Source organism: Cryptomeria japonica, chromosome 11, assembly GCF_030272615.1.
Source record: "Cryptomeria japonica chromosome 11, Sugi_1.0, whole genome shotgun sequence".
Lineage (NCBI taxonomy): Eukaryota > Viridiplantae > Streptophyta > Pinopsida > Cupressales > Cupressaceae > Cryptomeria > Cryptomeria japonica.
Window position 1 is genome coordinate 36,373,873 of NC_081415.1, and position 19,071 is coordinate 36,392,943.

Sequence of the window (19,071 nt, forward strand, 5' to 3'; positions counted from 1 at the left end):
AAAACCAATGGCTAGATTGCATGTTAGGGTATCATCTATACAACACCCTAGGGAAACTAAGGGTTTCGTACCTGCAGAGGGTAAATTATTAATATCTTCCTTCAAACACCACTTCAAGGGGTTTGAAGAGGTTCATTTGAAAGGTTAATCATTTTTCTACCTTACCAAGCCAAATTTTCAGAAAACCATTCAATGCTTTGTACAAATAGTATGGAAATGTAACACATTTCTGGCAAATCAGATTTGTTTTATTTCACACATTCCACCAAACTTCTCCAAATCCTCAACCACTATCAACAACCTTACACTTTGGTTCTGCAAGCATATATGGGCTCATCTCAATGACTACAACTAACTTTGAAATAGTTATGACCGTCAGAGAGAAGTTACATTCCAACCGGAAACTTTTGAAAAGATGCTTTGACAACAATGACAACAATTGTGCAACTTTTCCAATTTTTAATCCCTAAACACCAAAACCTTGTCAAACATGTCTAAGATCATCATTAGCCTTAAAAACACCTAAGACAACATTCTAGGATCATAAAAACACAAAAATTCATAATTCAAGCCCACATGGCCTAAAATACCTTTACGTTTATATGTGCACTTGAGAGGTTATTGACCACACAAAGGCATTTTATTACATCCAGGGTGATCTTTGAGATCCAACCTATTATTGTAACACAAGTAAACACAAGACAATTACTAGACACCCTTAAGTCATGAAAATACTCTGAAAAGTAGAGGTGCCCTGCACCATACTCCCGGGGCCAGAGAAACTCAAGTCCCTTGAGTTGGAATGCTTGCAATTTTAGTTTGTGTCTTCTCAATGGCCTCAAAAGTCATCCATTTATCATCTTCTAAATGGTGATTCCTCCATTTGACTAAGTATTCCAAATAAGTCTTTCTCCTTGTTTGCTTCCTAACCCTTTGATCCATAATACATTCAATCTCAAGTTTGATTTGTGTGGAAAGTCCTTGCATCATATCTATAGTAGATGAATGAGACTGAACTACATCAACAATACCCCTATATACATATACATCAGAAACATTGAATATTGGTGACAGTCCTACATTTGGGGGTAGATCTATTATGTATGCATTGTTTCCACATATTTTGAGGACCTTGAATGGACCTATCTTCTTCATGATAAGATTGGTGTATTTCTCCTTAGGGAGTCTTTCTCTGTTGAGATGAATCATCGCCATATCTTCCACCTTAAACTAAACATCTCTCCTTTTTAGATCTGCTACTTGCTTGTATTTCTTAGATGTATGGATCATTTTGTTTTGGACTTGTTGGTGTATATCCTTCATGACTTCAGCAAAGTCATCTACCTCAACACTTCTTTTATCAATATTCTTCATAGTTCTAAGTTCAAGAATACCCTTGGGATATCTGTCATACACAATTTGGAAAGGACTTAACCCTATACTTTTGTTCACAGAGTTATTATAGGAAAATTCTACATATGGGAGAATGGTATCCCAAATAGTTCCATGATCCTTGGTCAAGCACCTTAACAAGTTTCCAAGGGACCTATTTATTACCTTACTATGTTCATCAGATTGAGGATGATAAGCAGAAGAGAAAGAAAAGTTAGTCCCTAACTTATGCCACAAAGTTCTCCAAAAACATCCTCAAAACTTAGGATCCCTATTCGAGATAATGCTCAATGGTAACCCATGAAGTCTGACAATTTCTTTGAACAATAAACCTATAATATTAGAAGCATCATGTGTAACCTTGCATGATAAAAAGTGTGCCATCTTTGAAAACTAGCCCACCACAACATATACACTGTCACACCCTAATTTAGTCCTAGGAAGGCCTAAGAAAAAATCCATATTGACCGAATCCCATGGTTTGGTAGGGATTGGTAAAGGAGTATAGAGACCTACATTTGAACTTGTACATTTGGCTCTTTGACACACCACACACTCTAAAACAAATTTCCTCACACACTGATTGCATTCTTGGCCAAAAATAGAGCCTCCTAACCAACTCAAGTGTCTTATCAAGTCCAAAATGACCTGATAAACTCCTACAATGCTTTTCCTTGACAATATTCTCCCTCATTGAGCAATTAGGAATAAAAAGCTGACTACCCTTGAAAAGTAAACCTTCTTGAAGAATATAATTAGAGAAATTAGTTTGATACCTTTCATTCGTACCTTGACAAACCTCATAAGCCTCCTTGAAATGTACATCTTCTTGGTACATGTCCTTCATAGCAGTGATCCCCATGCTTTCCAATTGAATCTCTTGGATTACCAAGTTCCTCCTACTAAGAGCATCTGTAACTTTATTTGCCACTCCTTTCTTATGCTTGATAGTTAATGTGAAAGCTTGAAGGTACTCCATCCACTTCATGTGCCTATGATTGAGTTTCTCCCACCTGTTCAAAAAGCTTAAAGCATGGTTATCAGTATATACAAGAAATTCCATAGGTAATAGATAATGCCTCCACTTCCTAAGAGATTACACCAAAGCATACATCTCTAGATTATAGGTTTAATATTTTTATTTTTCTTCATTTAACTTCTCACTGAAAAAGGCCACAAGCCTATCCTCTTGACTCAAGACTCCTCCTATATCCTTCTTAGATGCATCACATTCAATAGCTAAAGCCTTATGAAAATTAGGGATGATTGAGATGGGCTCCTCTGCAATTTTGGTTTTCAAGTACTCAAAAGACTTATTAGCTTCATCATTCCAAACAAATTGACACTTTCTTCCACCCTTGATGGTATCTATCATAGGTGCACTAACCCTACTAAAATTTCTTATAAACTTTGTATAAAATCTTGCTAAGCCATGGAAACATTTTACCTCACTTGCACACCTAGATGTGGACCAATTGAGGATTTCCTCCACCTTAGATGGATCCATTTTCAAATTACCTTTGGAAACAACAAATTCAAGAAACAATAGTTCTTCCTACAAGAAAACACATTTGTCCAAGTTGACCTTTAGCTGCTCCTCATGCAACCTTTTCAACAACAAATCCATGTGCATCAGATGTTCATTTCTATCTTTACTAAAAATCAGTATATCATTGAAGTATACTACCACAAAATGATTGATAAAGGGCTTAAGAACCTTATCCATTAACCTCATAAATGTACTAGGGGCATTGGAAAGCCCAAATGGTATTACCATCCATTCAAATAAGCCTTCATTGGTTTTAAATGATGTCATCCATTGGTCCCCATCTCTGATCCTAATTTGGTGATAACCACTCTTCAAGTCTATTTTGGAGTAGTACTTGGCCCCTCCTAGACAATCCATCAAATCCTCTATTCTAGGCATTGGGAACCTATATCTTAATGTTATCTTGTTAATAGCCCTAGAATTTGTACACAACCTCCATGTTTCTTCTTTCTTAGGAGCTAGCACTGTCGGGACTGCATATGGACTTATACTCTTTCTAATGAACCCTTTCTCTAGCAATTCTTGGATCTATCTTGCAACTTCTGCATTTTGTTCTGTGGTCAGTTTATAGGCTTCCTTGTTAGGTAATGTAGCATCTCGTATAAGGTCAATGCAATGACTGATTTTTGTTTGAGGAGGTAAGGTATTTGTGGTATTGTCTGCAACTATTCCTTTATACTTATCTAGCAAATCTTGAACCTCTTTAGGGCCTACTTTCCTCTTTGCCTCTTGGATCTTCGGCTACTTCTTAGGTTCATCTTTAGGCTTGAAAACTATGGAAATGCAAGGAGTATCCTAAATATCTCATATGGCTACAAAATCACCCAAAGGTGTCTACATCATCATACAAAAAATGATAAAAAATCAGATCTAAAAGATATGATTAAGACCCTGCCTCAAAGCAACAAAGCCTCGAAGAAATCTAGGCTCCCGAAGGACTAGCCCCTGGACCATCTCATTTTTCCCATCCTATTAACCATATAGGAGCATGTTTTCACCAAAGTATTTAATAGTCTTGTATTTTCCCAAATCTTAGGCATATACATAATGTGTCTCAATCCCATCACCTTGATCGTGACATAGTCCTTGACAGTCATTGTGTCATAGAGAATCTCTCTCTAGACTCAATCTGGGGTAAGTACTCGTCCATTCAGAGAAATTAATCATGTCAATCCTAGTGGTACTCATGTTCATCAAATAGAGTTGCTTATATTATCCTATCCTAGCCTAGGGGTACCTATGTCCATCACATGGTGATGCTCATCAAGCTCTCTCCTAGTGCTTATGTCTATCACATGGCACTGCATCTTAGTGTATATGTTTTTCACATTGCACTATATCTTATTCTGCTAGAGCACTTGCCAATTTTATTAATTCGATGACTTATCCAATTATCAGCTTAGAAAAACTACCTATTTTAGGGCACCTATTGAGTTAATCCTCTTAGAAGCTTATCCAATTGGGAACATATGTTTATCACAAAAAATTTAACTCTAGCCTTCTTTCCAATTTTCCTTTTCTAGGGCACCTATTTGAGTGAATCCTCTTAGCAACTTATTCAATTGGAAATGAATGTTTATCATAGAATTATAAATTCTAGCCTTGTTTTCAATTTGTCTTCCCTAGGGAACCTATTTGAGTGAATCCTCTAAGCAACTTATAAAATTGATAGCGCATGTTCATCACAAAACTATTAATTTTGGCCTTGTAGGACATAAACACGATTTTGTTGATTCCTCTTGAGTCAGTCTTTTTCCTACGTAACTTGTCACCCTATCATGCCATTCCTTTCTATCTTTTTTTTCTTATTGAGAGATTGTCTGCAATCTTTTCAAACATTTTCATCCAATCTATGAAGGGGGCATATCATTTCCATCATGGAGAAACTTTGTATCAACTTATCTTATCTTCTCTGTGTTAGGTTAACTAGTGAACAACTCAAGGGGGGGGGGGTGAATTAGTTGTTAACAGATTACAAATCTTAATCCACAATATGACCTTAAACAAATTAAGTATCAATAAAGCATAGATAGATGCCAATAGGAATAGATATCGGTAAACAAAGCAACTTAACAATTTAACCAAACAATCAATGCAAAGTAACCATACCACATAACACCATGATTTGTACATGGAAAACCCAAAAAGGGAAAAACTATGGTGGAAAGCCTACCCACAGTCAAATGATACTTCTGCAGAAAGTATGTGTTACAATGAGGGGCCTACACTTGCAGGAAGGCACACTACCTAGAGCGTAGTACTCATTACAAAAGAGTCTCACTAACTACAGAGAGGCTACAACCTTCTCAAAATAAATGGACAACAATCCAATAGAGTGAACTTCTAGAAATAGCATCTACCATGCTTGATTACAGTCCCAATTAAGCTCAATGTCAGAGGACTAAATCCTCTTCTGAATCCAATTCGATCACCAATGATCGATCAAATCCTCTACTTGAATGATATTACAATATTTGCACATTACATTCCTTGACCATGACCTTTCCAATAACCATGATACTTTACAAAGAGTTTCTACCTCTTATCTATACAAACCCTAAGGCCTAAACCAGTTAGGTCAGCCACCTAAAGATATTACAATAAGATCATTACATAATTCCATTTACATTGATATGCCATGTCATCTTAAGATCAAAACAATAATAATAAATTCATAAAATATCTCGAAGCATCCCGGTAACGTGTAGAGTACATGCTAGCATAATACTGATCCATAACCTATATAGGTATTGGACTTATTTTTGGGTCCACCATGCCAAAGCAAAGTCTTCAAGCACAATCAATGAACATCTTCAACATCCTGAAATCTATGAAGATGCTGCACCAACACCAATTGTGCTTCTTGTCATAATTCCTCTTGAAGGTTCTGTTGGTAAGGGTTTACCAGAGTGAATGATAACATCCAATTACCAAGCCAATACCAACTGACCAAAACATGTTGATAGAGCATATAACACATGAAATCAAATATACTTCACTGATCCAAACATGCCAGAAGTGTCCAACAGATAGTCTCTTCTACCAATAACACTAGATCTTCTATCGGTAGCCTGTCTGTCAGTAACCATCCATAACAGCTAGTGTTGACATCAATGATAAAACATCAATGCCACACATAATCAATTCATCCATAATGCCAACACTTTGAGCCAATGCGACAAGTTGCATTGTCTCAAAGATGGGAAAAATGTAGACACCTAAAATTGTCTTGTCTAATTATATAAATATTTTTATTTATTTAATTATTTTATCCTAGGTGTTCTATTAAATAAATAAATATTTATTTATTTAATTAATTAATTTATCCTCTTCTAGCCCCTTTCTGATTTAAATAAATAATTTTATTTATTTAATTATCCCTTTTCTTCTATTAATTAAATAGATATTTATTTAATTAATTAATTCATTATCCTTTTCTACCCATGACACATGTCATTTTGTTGGTGTAAATAATTACTCATCTTGGATATTATTACACCTTACTTAAGTTTACTTAAGAAATGCATTTCATAGTAGTTTGGGTATGAGACACTTGGGTGTTTGTGCCACATTGGGATATTGTGTGTAGGAGAATTTCCACCCTTTATGGTGTGATCTTGTTATTACTCTATCATATCCACTTATTATGGAGAGATAATTCCACCTTTGGTGGGTGATCCACCTCATGTGGAATATTTTATTGTTTCTCCTACCTACCCACACCTATTTCCTACCTACCCGTGTTTCTTATTGAGTCAAATGTCATGTTTGTGTTCTCACATATCCATATAGCCTTCCCTATATAAGATGGCTCGTATTCATTGTATGTAACAACTTTTGATGATCTCGTTGATTAGTATTTTCATCTTGATAGAATACAGTTTATTCCTATCATCTATTTTGTCTCTCTTATTTGTGCTTTCCATTTCCTCTTGATATTGGCAAAATCTCACATGTTATCAAATCCATTAGAGTGTCATCAATTCATCCTTGAGAGGCATTATTGTGACGTCAAGAGGTAGATTTGAGGAGCAACATCTTTTGGAGGCATTCTAGAGTAGATCTGACCTCACCATTGCGTCCAGGTGGTCGTTTCCATGAATTCTGACTATAAAGTCAGCCTATTTTGGTGAGAGAATTATTTTTTGCCAATTTTGCTATATTTGTATGGATTTCAAAAAAAAAAATTAAAAATATATTTTTTTGCAAAAAAAAAATTTGAAAAAAAAATCAATTTTGGGGGGGTCCACAAACCACCCCCCCCCCCGTGATCTCCATACCCTGCAAAAATTTCATTTGTTGCAGGTTCCTGCTGTAGCAATTGATTTGGGTCCCGTACTCTGATAGCCATCAGCCTTCAACTTTTCCAATGACTGCTTGTCATGTAACTTTCGGCCCTGCTAACCGCCCTACTACTACCATTGACTGTTGCTATGACCCGACCCCTGACTTTCGACACTGATCGCCCCCGTGGTTTCTTGTGGCACCGATCTTCGGTCTGTCAACTTTCGGCCCCGAGTCTTGCCAGACTGCAACTCCGACCACTATCTGTGTTGATCGTGCCTACAACCATGCTGATCGTGCCTACTCTGACCATGCCGATTATACCTCCGACCATGTCTGTCCCTACCACACGGACCTCCCTCTCGTGCATCTTTTTGTGTCCATCTCCACCATGTCACCTACCATGTGGACACACCATGTGGTCTCACCTACCACCTACGCCCCATTGGTGACACGTTAGTGACTACCCCTGTTGCACGCAATGCCACATTACCTAATTGTACAACCAAGTCATTTTTTTTGGTCAACTAGATTGTGGCATGTCAGTAGTCCATACTGTATAGATGCCAGTCGATAGGGGAGGCGAAGTTTTGTCGACAGGCATATGACTATCAAATTTAATTGTTCAATTCACTGATGTCATCATTCTTTTGAAAAATTTTCTAGGCCCCTCTCATTGAGCTTTTTGATTTTGTAGTTCAACTTCAAATGGCCATATCTTGCTTCGTTTGGCTCCTTTTTTGGTCCAATGTTTATTGAAATGGGCTAGAATTTTTTGTACTTTCTCGTGGTGGAATGATTTTATGATTTTGATGGAGATAGTTTTCAGAAATCTTGGTTTTTGGTGACTATACCTATCCAATCCCCATTCCTCCAACTTTTGGGACTCCATTCGGCCTCATACAAACTCCTTTCTAGGTGCCATTTTTTGGAAAGTGCATAACTTTTTGTCTACTCTCATAATATTCTATTAGTTTGGAAAATGTTTGGGTAGAAATTGTACTTTCAACATATGGTCTTTTTTGGCCAATTTGGGACTTGTATTGCATAGATCTATCTTGCTGGTCTTTTTCTTTGTAGTTCTTAGCCTGTTGGGGAAGTTGAAAAACAAAATCAGAAGTCCACCTTGCCATTGTTTGCAAGTAACCTATTGTACACACACTACATATAAAGTGTCAAATTCATCATTTTTGGGGGGGTACTTTGATTGATTGAATTTGGGGGGGTGTCTCTTGTGCTTTTGTGTGCTTGTGTTCCTTCCTTTTTAGCTGCTATGGGTTCTTCTAAGTTTCCTCTCTTAACTCCTCATAATTATGCTACTTGGAAAGTTGAGCCATGGAGTAAACTTATGGAAAAAGGACTAACTCACTATATTGATGGAACTATTGTTGCTCCCGCTGATCCTAAGGCTAATCCTATTGGTCACTTGGATTGGATCACTAAAAATATCATGGAAAATGATATCTTAAGAAAGTATATATCAAAGGATCTCATCTTTCATATTGAGAAATGTACTCTAATAAAGGATGCTTGGCAAAAGTTTCAAGGCTTGTATGGTCAAGTTGATGAGATTAGAGGATATCAGATTGATAGTAATCTCTCACCATGTTAGATCCTAAGAACATTGATACTATACAAGATTATGTCACTAAGGTAAAAGAGTTGAGGGCACAACTCAAGGATTGTGGCATTGATAAGAATGATATTCAATTGATCTTCAATTTGATGGGGAAGCTTCCACAAGAATATGCAACATTTGTTTCTAGTTTCCAAACTCATAGGATGACAATGGGTTCAAGCTACACAATGCCTACATTTGATGCTTTCGCTAAAATATTGATGATGGAACAAACTAGTTGATAAGCATGGGCATTCTTAAGAATTCTAAGTCTCAAGCATTAGTGGCAAATCAAGGGAATGAAGGATATCAAGGAAAGGAAAACTAAAACAAGAAGAAATGGCAATCAAAGCCTAACAACAAAGCATCACCTTCTCCACAACAAGGAGATTCATCCTCTTCCGAAAGGGAAAATTCACCAAAGAGGGAGAGACCTACTTGTGCCTATTGTAAAAATATTGGTCATGAGGAGCATCATTACCATTCTAAGAAGATTGATGAGCTCACACATATCCTCAAAAAGCATAACATTGATTTCCCTAATGTCTACAAGAAGGATGATTCATCAACTTCCACTTCCACACATTCAAAAGGGAAAGGGAAAGCATTCATGGCTTCTACAAATGGAAAGACTCACTCTTTTGGGACAAGAAAAGGAAAAGGTCATTGTGCCACTACAAGTCATGATTCAGGGAGATGGATTCTAGGTTCAGGGGCTTCTTGTCATATGGTATCTTCATAGTCTATGTTCTCTACATTTGAGCCTTTCACCGTGCCAAATATTCTAATGGGAAATCATACATACATGGATGTGATTGGGAAAGGATCTATTTCCATTGGGGATAACTCCTTCAATAATGTGTTGTTTGTACCCCATTTGAGAAAAAATATCCTTTCTATCTATCAAATCACACATGGCAACAGTAAGAGAATTATGGATTTCACACCTGAGTCAGTTTTCATTAGAGACTTAGAAACTAGATCTATCATTATGACTGGGGTGGTTGATCATGCATCTTGGTTATACTCCTTTTCATATTTTTTGATGATGATGATTTCACATATGATGACCACACTTCTTGTGGTGATTTAGATTTTGAGGAGAACTTTGGGTACTTGAAATTGGGGATTCTCACATGTGACCCTATTCTTGAGCCTTGTGTTTCATCTCCTCCTATTGATATCTCATCACCTCTTGTAGTTGATGATGCAGATAGTGTGATAGTTTTGCCTTCATGTGATTCAATGCAGCAAGATATTTCATGTCTTCCAACTTCAATTTCACGGGATGAGTACTTAATAGATATTGCAGGTTTATTTGCAGAATCCTACATTGCAGATTTGGGAGACATCATTGATCATATTCATCTTCTCTTTGATGAAGATGATCATTCTTTGATTGTTGCGAGCGAACACTCTGACCCTCTTGTTGATTCTCTACATGATCATTCTTTTGAGGTTCATATGATTGTGGATACTTATGTACAATAGTTAGAGGAGGCCTCTTTATGTTTAGAGGAGATATGTGAGTCTTTGGGACATGTTCTACTTCCATCTCCACTAGATCTTGGAGTACCCTTTTCAGCAGTGTGGAGTAGTTTACCACCTTTGGAGGGGGTATCTTTTAGCATCAACATGGGGACACTTGAGTAGTTTTTAGAGACTTCATACATCAAGCATTTTTTTCATACATCTTCCATTCATGAGTGGGTAGACTTCATGGATACACCTTTGGTTTTGTTTCTTTTTAAGGGGAGGAATGTTGTTGGATGATCGTGGAGCAGTTTCTTCATACATCATCAAGCTTCTATCATTAGTGTAGATTCCATATTGAGGGGGGGCTTCCTATCTTCTCTTCTTCTCTCATATGGGGGGGATTGTTTCCTCACATGGGGTTTTGTTCCTCACATACTTCTATGAGAGTTCTCTTGTATAGATTTCATCTCTTTTTGGGGGAGGATTTTTTCCCATTGGGTTTTTCTCTCTTTCCCCGCTTTGTGAGAGATTTTATTGCATTGGTTTGCATGCATATTTATTTGTACATACATACCTAACATGGCCTAGTAGACGAGACCCATCTTGCATTGCTTAGTTTCATTGTAGACTTAAGTGCATTCCTCTAAGTTGCACTTAAGCTGGGGTGTTGGTGTAAATAATTATTCATCTTGGATATTATTACACCTTACTTAAATTTACTTAGGAAATGCATTTCATAGTAGTTTGGGTATGAGACACTTGTGTGTTTATGCTACATTGGGATAGTGTGTGTAGGAGAATTTCCACCCTTTATGGTGTGATCTTGTTATTACTCTATCATATCCACTTATTATGGAGTGATAATTCCACCTTTGGGGGTTGATCCACCTCATGTGGAATATTTTATTGTTTCTCCTACCTACAAATACCTATTTCCTACCTACTCTTGTTTCTTATTGAGCCACATGTCATGTTTATGTGCTCACATATCCATATTGTTGGCATTGTGGATGAATTGATTATGTGTTGCATTGATGTTTTGTCATTGATGTCAACACTAGTTGTTATAGATGGTTACCTATAGAAGATCTAGTGCTACCAAAAAAAGAAACTATTTATTGGACACTTCTGGCATGTTTGTGATGAATACTATGAGGGGGGGGAGGGTGAATTAGTATACCAAAAATTACTAAACTCAAACACTTAAATAGTTTAGCAGTAAACTGGTATAAAAGTTTTACTAACAAACTGGTTGACACAAATGCAAACCAAATAGAAAATAAGGTATTCACCCATAGAAGTACAATCGCCATAACCCAAGAGAGTTTGACATGGAAACCCAAATGGGAAAAACCATGGTGAGATGAAACTCACAAGTAACTATCTGGAGAATAGTAACCAGACCGGTTAAAGTCATACAATGTTCTTTACCAGAATAGATCCTATTAGGAATCTCAATCTCTGTTAGGAGATAAGTCTGATTAAAGACTACCTTGTGATAGGATTTCAGATCCACAATTGTGAACTACCTTGTTAGAGGATTTACAAAGGCTTTGCCAGGCCTACCTGGTTAAGGGTTTTAGACTTTCTGAAGATGTGAGTAATCAACAAGTGAGTGATCTAAATGCTATCACACTATGCTTGGTTAGATCCTTGATAGCTCATTATTAATGCATTTCAACATTACATTAGTCTTCAAATTCTCCATGCTCTGTTTCTTCACATAGACCTAATCTTCTTCTGTGATCGCACATGCAAAAGCCTTATCAACCACACAAAACCCTAACAATTACTAAAAACCTAGACATGATGTCCTTATAAAGGAATCTTATTTCATTTCGGTCCAATAGGATTACATTGCAAGTTCCTAGATTCAGTGCATCTAGACACATTTGATAACACGACACAGAATCACCGCCAAAGTGTCAGTGGATGATAACTCATCACAAAAATAATAATGATTGGTAACTCATCACAGAGTAATACCGGTTCATACATTTACCGATTACCGGTTCACACATTTTACCGATTACCAATTTGACAAAATGAAGACTGGAAAAAAAAATGATAACAACCGCTTTGTTTCTTTGTACCGCTTTGGGATCCTCAAACCGCTTGATGTCTTCATACCGCTTGGGTCTTCAAACCGCTTGAGATTGGTAAACACTTTCTGCAAAACACTGATAGTCTAAAGACTATAAACATGATACCAATTTGGATCAAATACTGGTTGAGCATAACTCATACATACAAAAAGTGATCTCAAAGGAAGTGTGTGTCCATCAATGACAATCACCACATCATCATAAAAATGCCAATAGTTTGGATAAGTGAAGTATATTGGATTTCATGTGCTATATGCTCCATGAGCATGTTTTGGTCAGTTGGTATTGGCTTAGTAATTGGATGTTATCATTCACTTTGGTAAATCCTTACTGACACTAGTTTAAGGCTTTACTGACAGAGCATTTTTTGAGGAATTGTGATAGGATGCAAAATTGGTGTTGGTGCAACTTCTTCATAGATTTCAGGATGCTGAAGATGTTCGTTGATCGTGCTTGAAGACTTTGCTTTGGCATGGTGGACCTAGAATAGGTCTGGTACCTATCTAGGTTATGGACTAGTATTATGCTAGCATGTACTCTACACATTACCATGATGCTTCGAGATGTTTTATGGATTGGTTATTGTTGTTTTTGTCTTGAGCCAACATGGCATATCATTATAAATGAAATTATGTAATGATCTTATTGTAATATCTTTAGGTGGCCGACTTAATTTGTTTAGGCCTTAGGGTTTGTATAAATAGGATGTAGAAATTCTTTGTAAAGTAGCATGGTTATTGGAAAGGTCATGGTCGAGTAATGTAATATTCGAATATTATAATATCACTCAGGCATAGGAGTTGGTCGAGCATTGGTGATCAAATTGGATTAAGAAGAGGATTTAGTCCTTTGGCATTGAGCTTAATCGGGACTGTAATCAGGCATGCTAGATGCTATTTCTAGTAGTTCACTTTATTGGATTGTTGTTCATTTATTTTGAGAATGTTGTAGCCTCTCTGTAGTCTGTGAGACTCTTTTGTAATGAGTAGTACGCTCTATGCAATGTGCTTCCTACAAGTGCAGGCCCCTCATTGTAGCACATACTTTTTGTAGAAGTATCATCTGACTATGGGTAGGCTTCCCACAATGGTTTTTACCTTTCGAGGTTTTCCACATACAAATAATGGTGTTATGTGGTATGGTTTCTTTGCATTTATTTTTTGCTTAAATTGTTAAGTTGCTTTGTTTACCGGTATCTGTTCCTACTGACATTTGTTTAAGGTCATATTGTGGATTAAAAGTTATAGTCTATTAACAACTGATTCAACCCCCCATTCTCAATTGTTCATCGGTTATCCTAACAAATCATATCAAAGCTTTGCTCCTCTTTTGTACAAGATTAACCACTTGAGGTAGATCCTATGGCTACTAACACTTCTAATCCACAAACAACTATTTTTAGAAGAGAAATCCTTAAGCTTGATGGAACAAATTATGGGATATGGAAGATTAGGATGGAGACTCATCTTAGATGTCTTGGCAAGGAAATTTGGGAGATCACAGAGAAAGGATACACACCTTATGATCTGGCATCTAGCAATCCTGCTCTTGAAAACTTGGATAAGAACATTGACAATGATTGCAGAGCTAGAGAAGCCCTCTTGTGTGCACTTATTGGTCAGTGGATTATGGGATTGACTGACAAATCATCGGTTAAGGTTATATGGGACAAATTGCAAACTCTTAATGAAGGTGACCCTACTATCAAAATTGCCAAACTTGATGGTTATCGGGTAAGATATAAAAATTTGAAGATGGAAGATAATGAAAGAGTTGTTGTGTTTATAGAAAGAGTAAATGAGATTGTTATGGAAATTCAATGTTGTGGAGGATTTCTAAGTGAAGATGAAATAGTTTCCAAAATCTTGAGATCCCTTCCACCGTCTTACAAGATGAAGGAAACTGCTATTCATGAGTTAAGAACAATGGAAAACACTTCAGTTAACAAAGACATTCTGATTGGGAAATTATCTGCTTTTGAGCTTGAAGAATTTGGATCTTCTAGAGTTGTAAAATCTGAACCTTCTTTTCATGCATCATCATCAACATCTACTAGCAAAAGTGATTGGAGATCCCTATATGCAAAAGAATTGGAAGACATGAGGAAAGAAGATGAAGAGCTTAAGCAACTTGAAGCCTTATTTGCTAGACGAATACCTAAAGCACCAACTGGAAGTAAGTATGAAGGAAAATCACCTTTTAAATGTTTTGCATGTAATAAGATTGGTCATTTCTCATCTAGATGTCATAAAAGGAATGTAAGGTTTGAGGAAAGAGTTAAGAAAACTTTTAAGCCTAACCAGAACATATATAGTTTCAATAAGTATAAACAGCTACATAGAGGATGACAAAGGAGTAAGTGATAACTCTAGAGATGAATTGGTAGAAGACTCTACTAGTGTATCTAGAAATGGAAAAGAATGGGTGTTCTATGCTTTGAAAAAAGATGATCCAAAACTGGCTATCAAGTATGAAGATAAGGCCTTGGCAGAAAAAGTTGAAGATAAAAATGAATGGGTAATTGATAGTGGATGCTCACACCATATGATTGGAGATAAAGGGAAATTTTTGTCCCTGCAAGAATACAATGGTGGTCAAGTTAGATTTGGAGATGACAAGGCATGTATGATCAAAGGTAGAGGTATTATTTCTTTGGATGGAATGCATGATATTGATAATGCCTATTATGTATAAGGTTTGAATCACAATCTTTCAAGTGTTGGTCAATTAGTTGATGAGGGTTTTCAAAATTAGTTTAAAGATAGAAAATACAAAATCATTAACAAGACTAGTTTGGAAATTACAACTGGTATTCAGACTGGAAGTAACATGTTTCACTTTAACACTAGTAATAAGACATGTGTTGATTTCTCATATTGATGAGAGTTGGATATGGCATAAGAGGTTGTGTCATGATAATTTTGATTGCATTGTTAAGATCAATTCAACTAAGGTAGTTAGAGATATACCTAAGATTATGAAGCCTCATAATCCGGTATATAAGGAATATCAATTGGGTAAGAAAGTAAGAATTTATTTTAAGAGCATACATGATAAATATAATGATGTACTTGATTTGATTCACACTGACTTATGTGGTCCACCAAGGACTAGAAGCTTTCTAGGTGATAGGTATTTCATGCTAATTATTGATGACTATTCTAGAATGATGTGGGTTACTTTTCTGAGGGAGAACTCTGAAGCTTTTGAGAAATTTAAGATCTTTAAAGAGAAGGTTGAAACAAAAACTAGATTGAAAATCAAATGTCTAAGATCAGATCATTGCAGTGAGTTCACTTCTCATGAATTTAATAGTTATTGTGCAACAAATGGAATCAAGAGACATCTATCTGCACCTACGACTCCTCAGCAAAATGGAGTGGTTGAAAGAAAGAATGGAACCATTTTCGATGCAGGTAGATCTATGATGATGGAAGTTGAATTGCCTCATATCTACTAGAGAGAAGTAGTGAGTACAATAGTCTACACATTCAACAGAGTTCACATCAAAGGTGAAATTGGTAAGATCCCTTATGAACTATGGTTTGGACATACACCTACTGTTAAGTATTTTAGAATTTTTGGGAGTAAATGCTATATGAAAAGAGATGATTCAATTGAAAAGTTTGATCCTAGATATGATGAAGGGATATTTCTTGGTTATTCAATTCAGAGTAAAGCTTATAGATGTAATAAAAAAAGATTGCAGAAAATTGTTGAGAATGCTAATGTGAAAGTGGATGAACAATATAGAAATCATTCTATATCATATGATAGGGAACTGATAGTGGAAATTAATATAACAAAACTGACATTACCTCAAGTATTAGAAGAAGCTAAAATAGATATGATAGCCCTAAAAATTGATTTCCTAAAGATTCAAATTTTAGCCCAAAACATTGATTTTCAAGTTGTTACTTTTATCCTCTGAGAACATTTCAAGGCTTAGGGTCTAGGAGTTATAAAAATTTCTTATATTTTGTGAGGAAATCCCTAGAAATGATACATTTTGCTATTACTTTTTGCCACTTCAACCAAGGGCACCCTTTCCATAAACGAGGCAATTTCATTTTTTCATAAGGTAAAAGTTGGTAAACCGGCTCATGAGATAGTATTTGCTAAGTCAAGTTCACAATTTCCATATTACCAGACCTCTTTTATTTAAGCTCGCGCTTATTTTTTCCAAGTCTGGCAAGTGATAAATACCCCAACCACCTATTAAAGAATGGATAGATCTAATGGCAAGCACTTTCCCATGATTAAAGATGTCATAATTTAATGATCATGGTATCACAAGATGATGTTGCATGTTATCAACAAAACCAGTAGGGTTAGCAGCATAACTGGTTCAAAGCTTTGTAATACTAGTTTACAAGTGGTAAAGCTTAGTCAATAGATAGTTTCATCAATTTTCACATGTTCAAAGTGACCGAGGATGTTTTATCCTGAGGAAAAAGGTGCACGACTTTTAAGTCCTGAAGGAGTTGATAGGCAGTATGCACAATGGTAAAGATTGAACAAATAGTACGACCCTCCTACTCCCACAATGGAATTTGCGAGGTGGTTACAGAACACTATATCACAAGATGATGCCACGTTTCCCTGTCAAATTAGGAGGACTTGTAGGGAGGTTGCTGAGAGTTTGAATGAAGGATGATATGGTGCTGCCTAGTTAGAAATTTGTGGGTCCACAGATATAGTTGGAGGGTCAAACTGCAAAGTTGGAAGAGAGTGACTATTAGATTTGCTAGGTTACATGAGATCTGCAGTTGAGTTTCAAATGAGAAGTTTGGAGGGATTTCTAAAGGCACTGGTTATAGCTCATGGGAAAGGGAAAAATGAATGGGATTCAGACTTGTCGATTCAAGGTTGATTTGATAGTAAAAGATGAAAGCTCAAAGATGTGAAAGGATTTGGATAAGTTTCTAGTTCAGGTGTGATGAATCACGATGATAGGGAGTTTGCAAAAAGTGCTCAATAAGGATGTTTAAGTTTGAAGGTTCAATTTGTTTCCAAAAGACTTACTTGTGGCTATTGTATATGTATGCAAATCATTCTTCAGGTCTTCATGCTAGCAACTCATACATCACTTCCCTAACAAACTCCCCTTTTGAGTGGGCTCATTCCCTTACTCATCCCCTATTGGTTATGCCAAACCATTCTATTTCTTCCAAAACACTCCTCTATCCCTTTCGAGCATGATTCTAACTATTCTCTATTCTCACAAGCACCTCCAATTGGTTTAGGGGACTAGATGAAGGTTTTGTTCGAAAAGCTTGTTTTCATTTTCTTGTTTTGGCTTCTTAGTTTCACTTGCTCAAGCCAACTCCTTAGGTCTCACAACCCAAAATGCCTCACAAGGGTGTCATGGAGGTTTCTCAAAGTTCATTCACTATCTTCAATTTTTTTCCAAGGATCTCTCTAAACTGAATGAGTTCAAGGTGATCGGGTTCTTGAAAAATGCATTTTAACAGTTAAAAAGGCTTGTAGCCCGAGGAGGGCTAATTGTCACTTTTTTGCTCATTTTGTTAAATGATGACAAAATCCTCCCACAAACTTGTCTTGGATGATAATTTAGAGGTCTAGGCTCAAGGATTTTTCAGTTCTTAGGCTCCATCAAACAAGTTTAGTGATTGTCCACAAATTTGGGCTTAAAAGTAGGGTTTTGTGAGGATTTGGATGCATCTACAATAGATTGTCATACCAAAGTTAGTTCAAACTCCCACACTACAAGGAGACATATACCACAAAAAATTAAAGCATTCCTTGCCATTGATAAACAAGCATTATGATAAACACTTGGTGATCAAGTTCTAGATGAGCAAAAATTCACTGTCCTTCACTATTTTCTGTCAATTCACTGTCCTTCACTATTTTCTGTCAATTCACTGTTATTTTTGCAAATTGGAGGATTAAGACTACCAAATGTTTACACCATAACATGGATAGACCTTCAAACAATCAAATTAACAATGTATTGAACAAAATAGGTAATGTCTTCAAGCATGGAAGATTACAAAGACAATTTGCTACTAAGAACCATTTAATTCTCCAAAACAGGGAACCTACTGCCCCTCACAAATAGTGACACATAATGATGCAAAAAGAGTAAAATTTGGAGTTCTAGTTCCTTCAAAATGCCTTTAGGATAGGTGCAGACCTCTGTCCATATTTGGGTTCAACAATTGATGCTTTAGAATCCAAATTATGAGCCTTGAGGAAGAATACTAGCCAGGTTAGACAACTTGCCTAATAAGTGCTCACATTCACCTTTCCAAGCATAACTATAGCATAAAATTTACATATATACACTATATACATGCATCCCAACTTGAAAAAATCCATTTGGTGGGAGCCCAGTCCTAGATTAGTCAAGTTGCAACATTTTTAAACCCCAAACCCTTGACAGGGCAGTGAGCACACAGAATGAAAGAATTTTGTCTAAACTACTTGCAAATGGAAAAACCAATGCAAATATCACTTGGATAAAATTGGATTAGAAATAGGAACAATTCCAAGAAGGTACAGTATGGACCAATATGCTACAATATGGACTGTTTCTCCAAGGAAGGGAAAAATAGTGAAAAAATATGAATTTCATGCTTTTCTATTAGGATTCTTTTGCTAATACAATCACCAGCCATTTC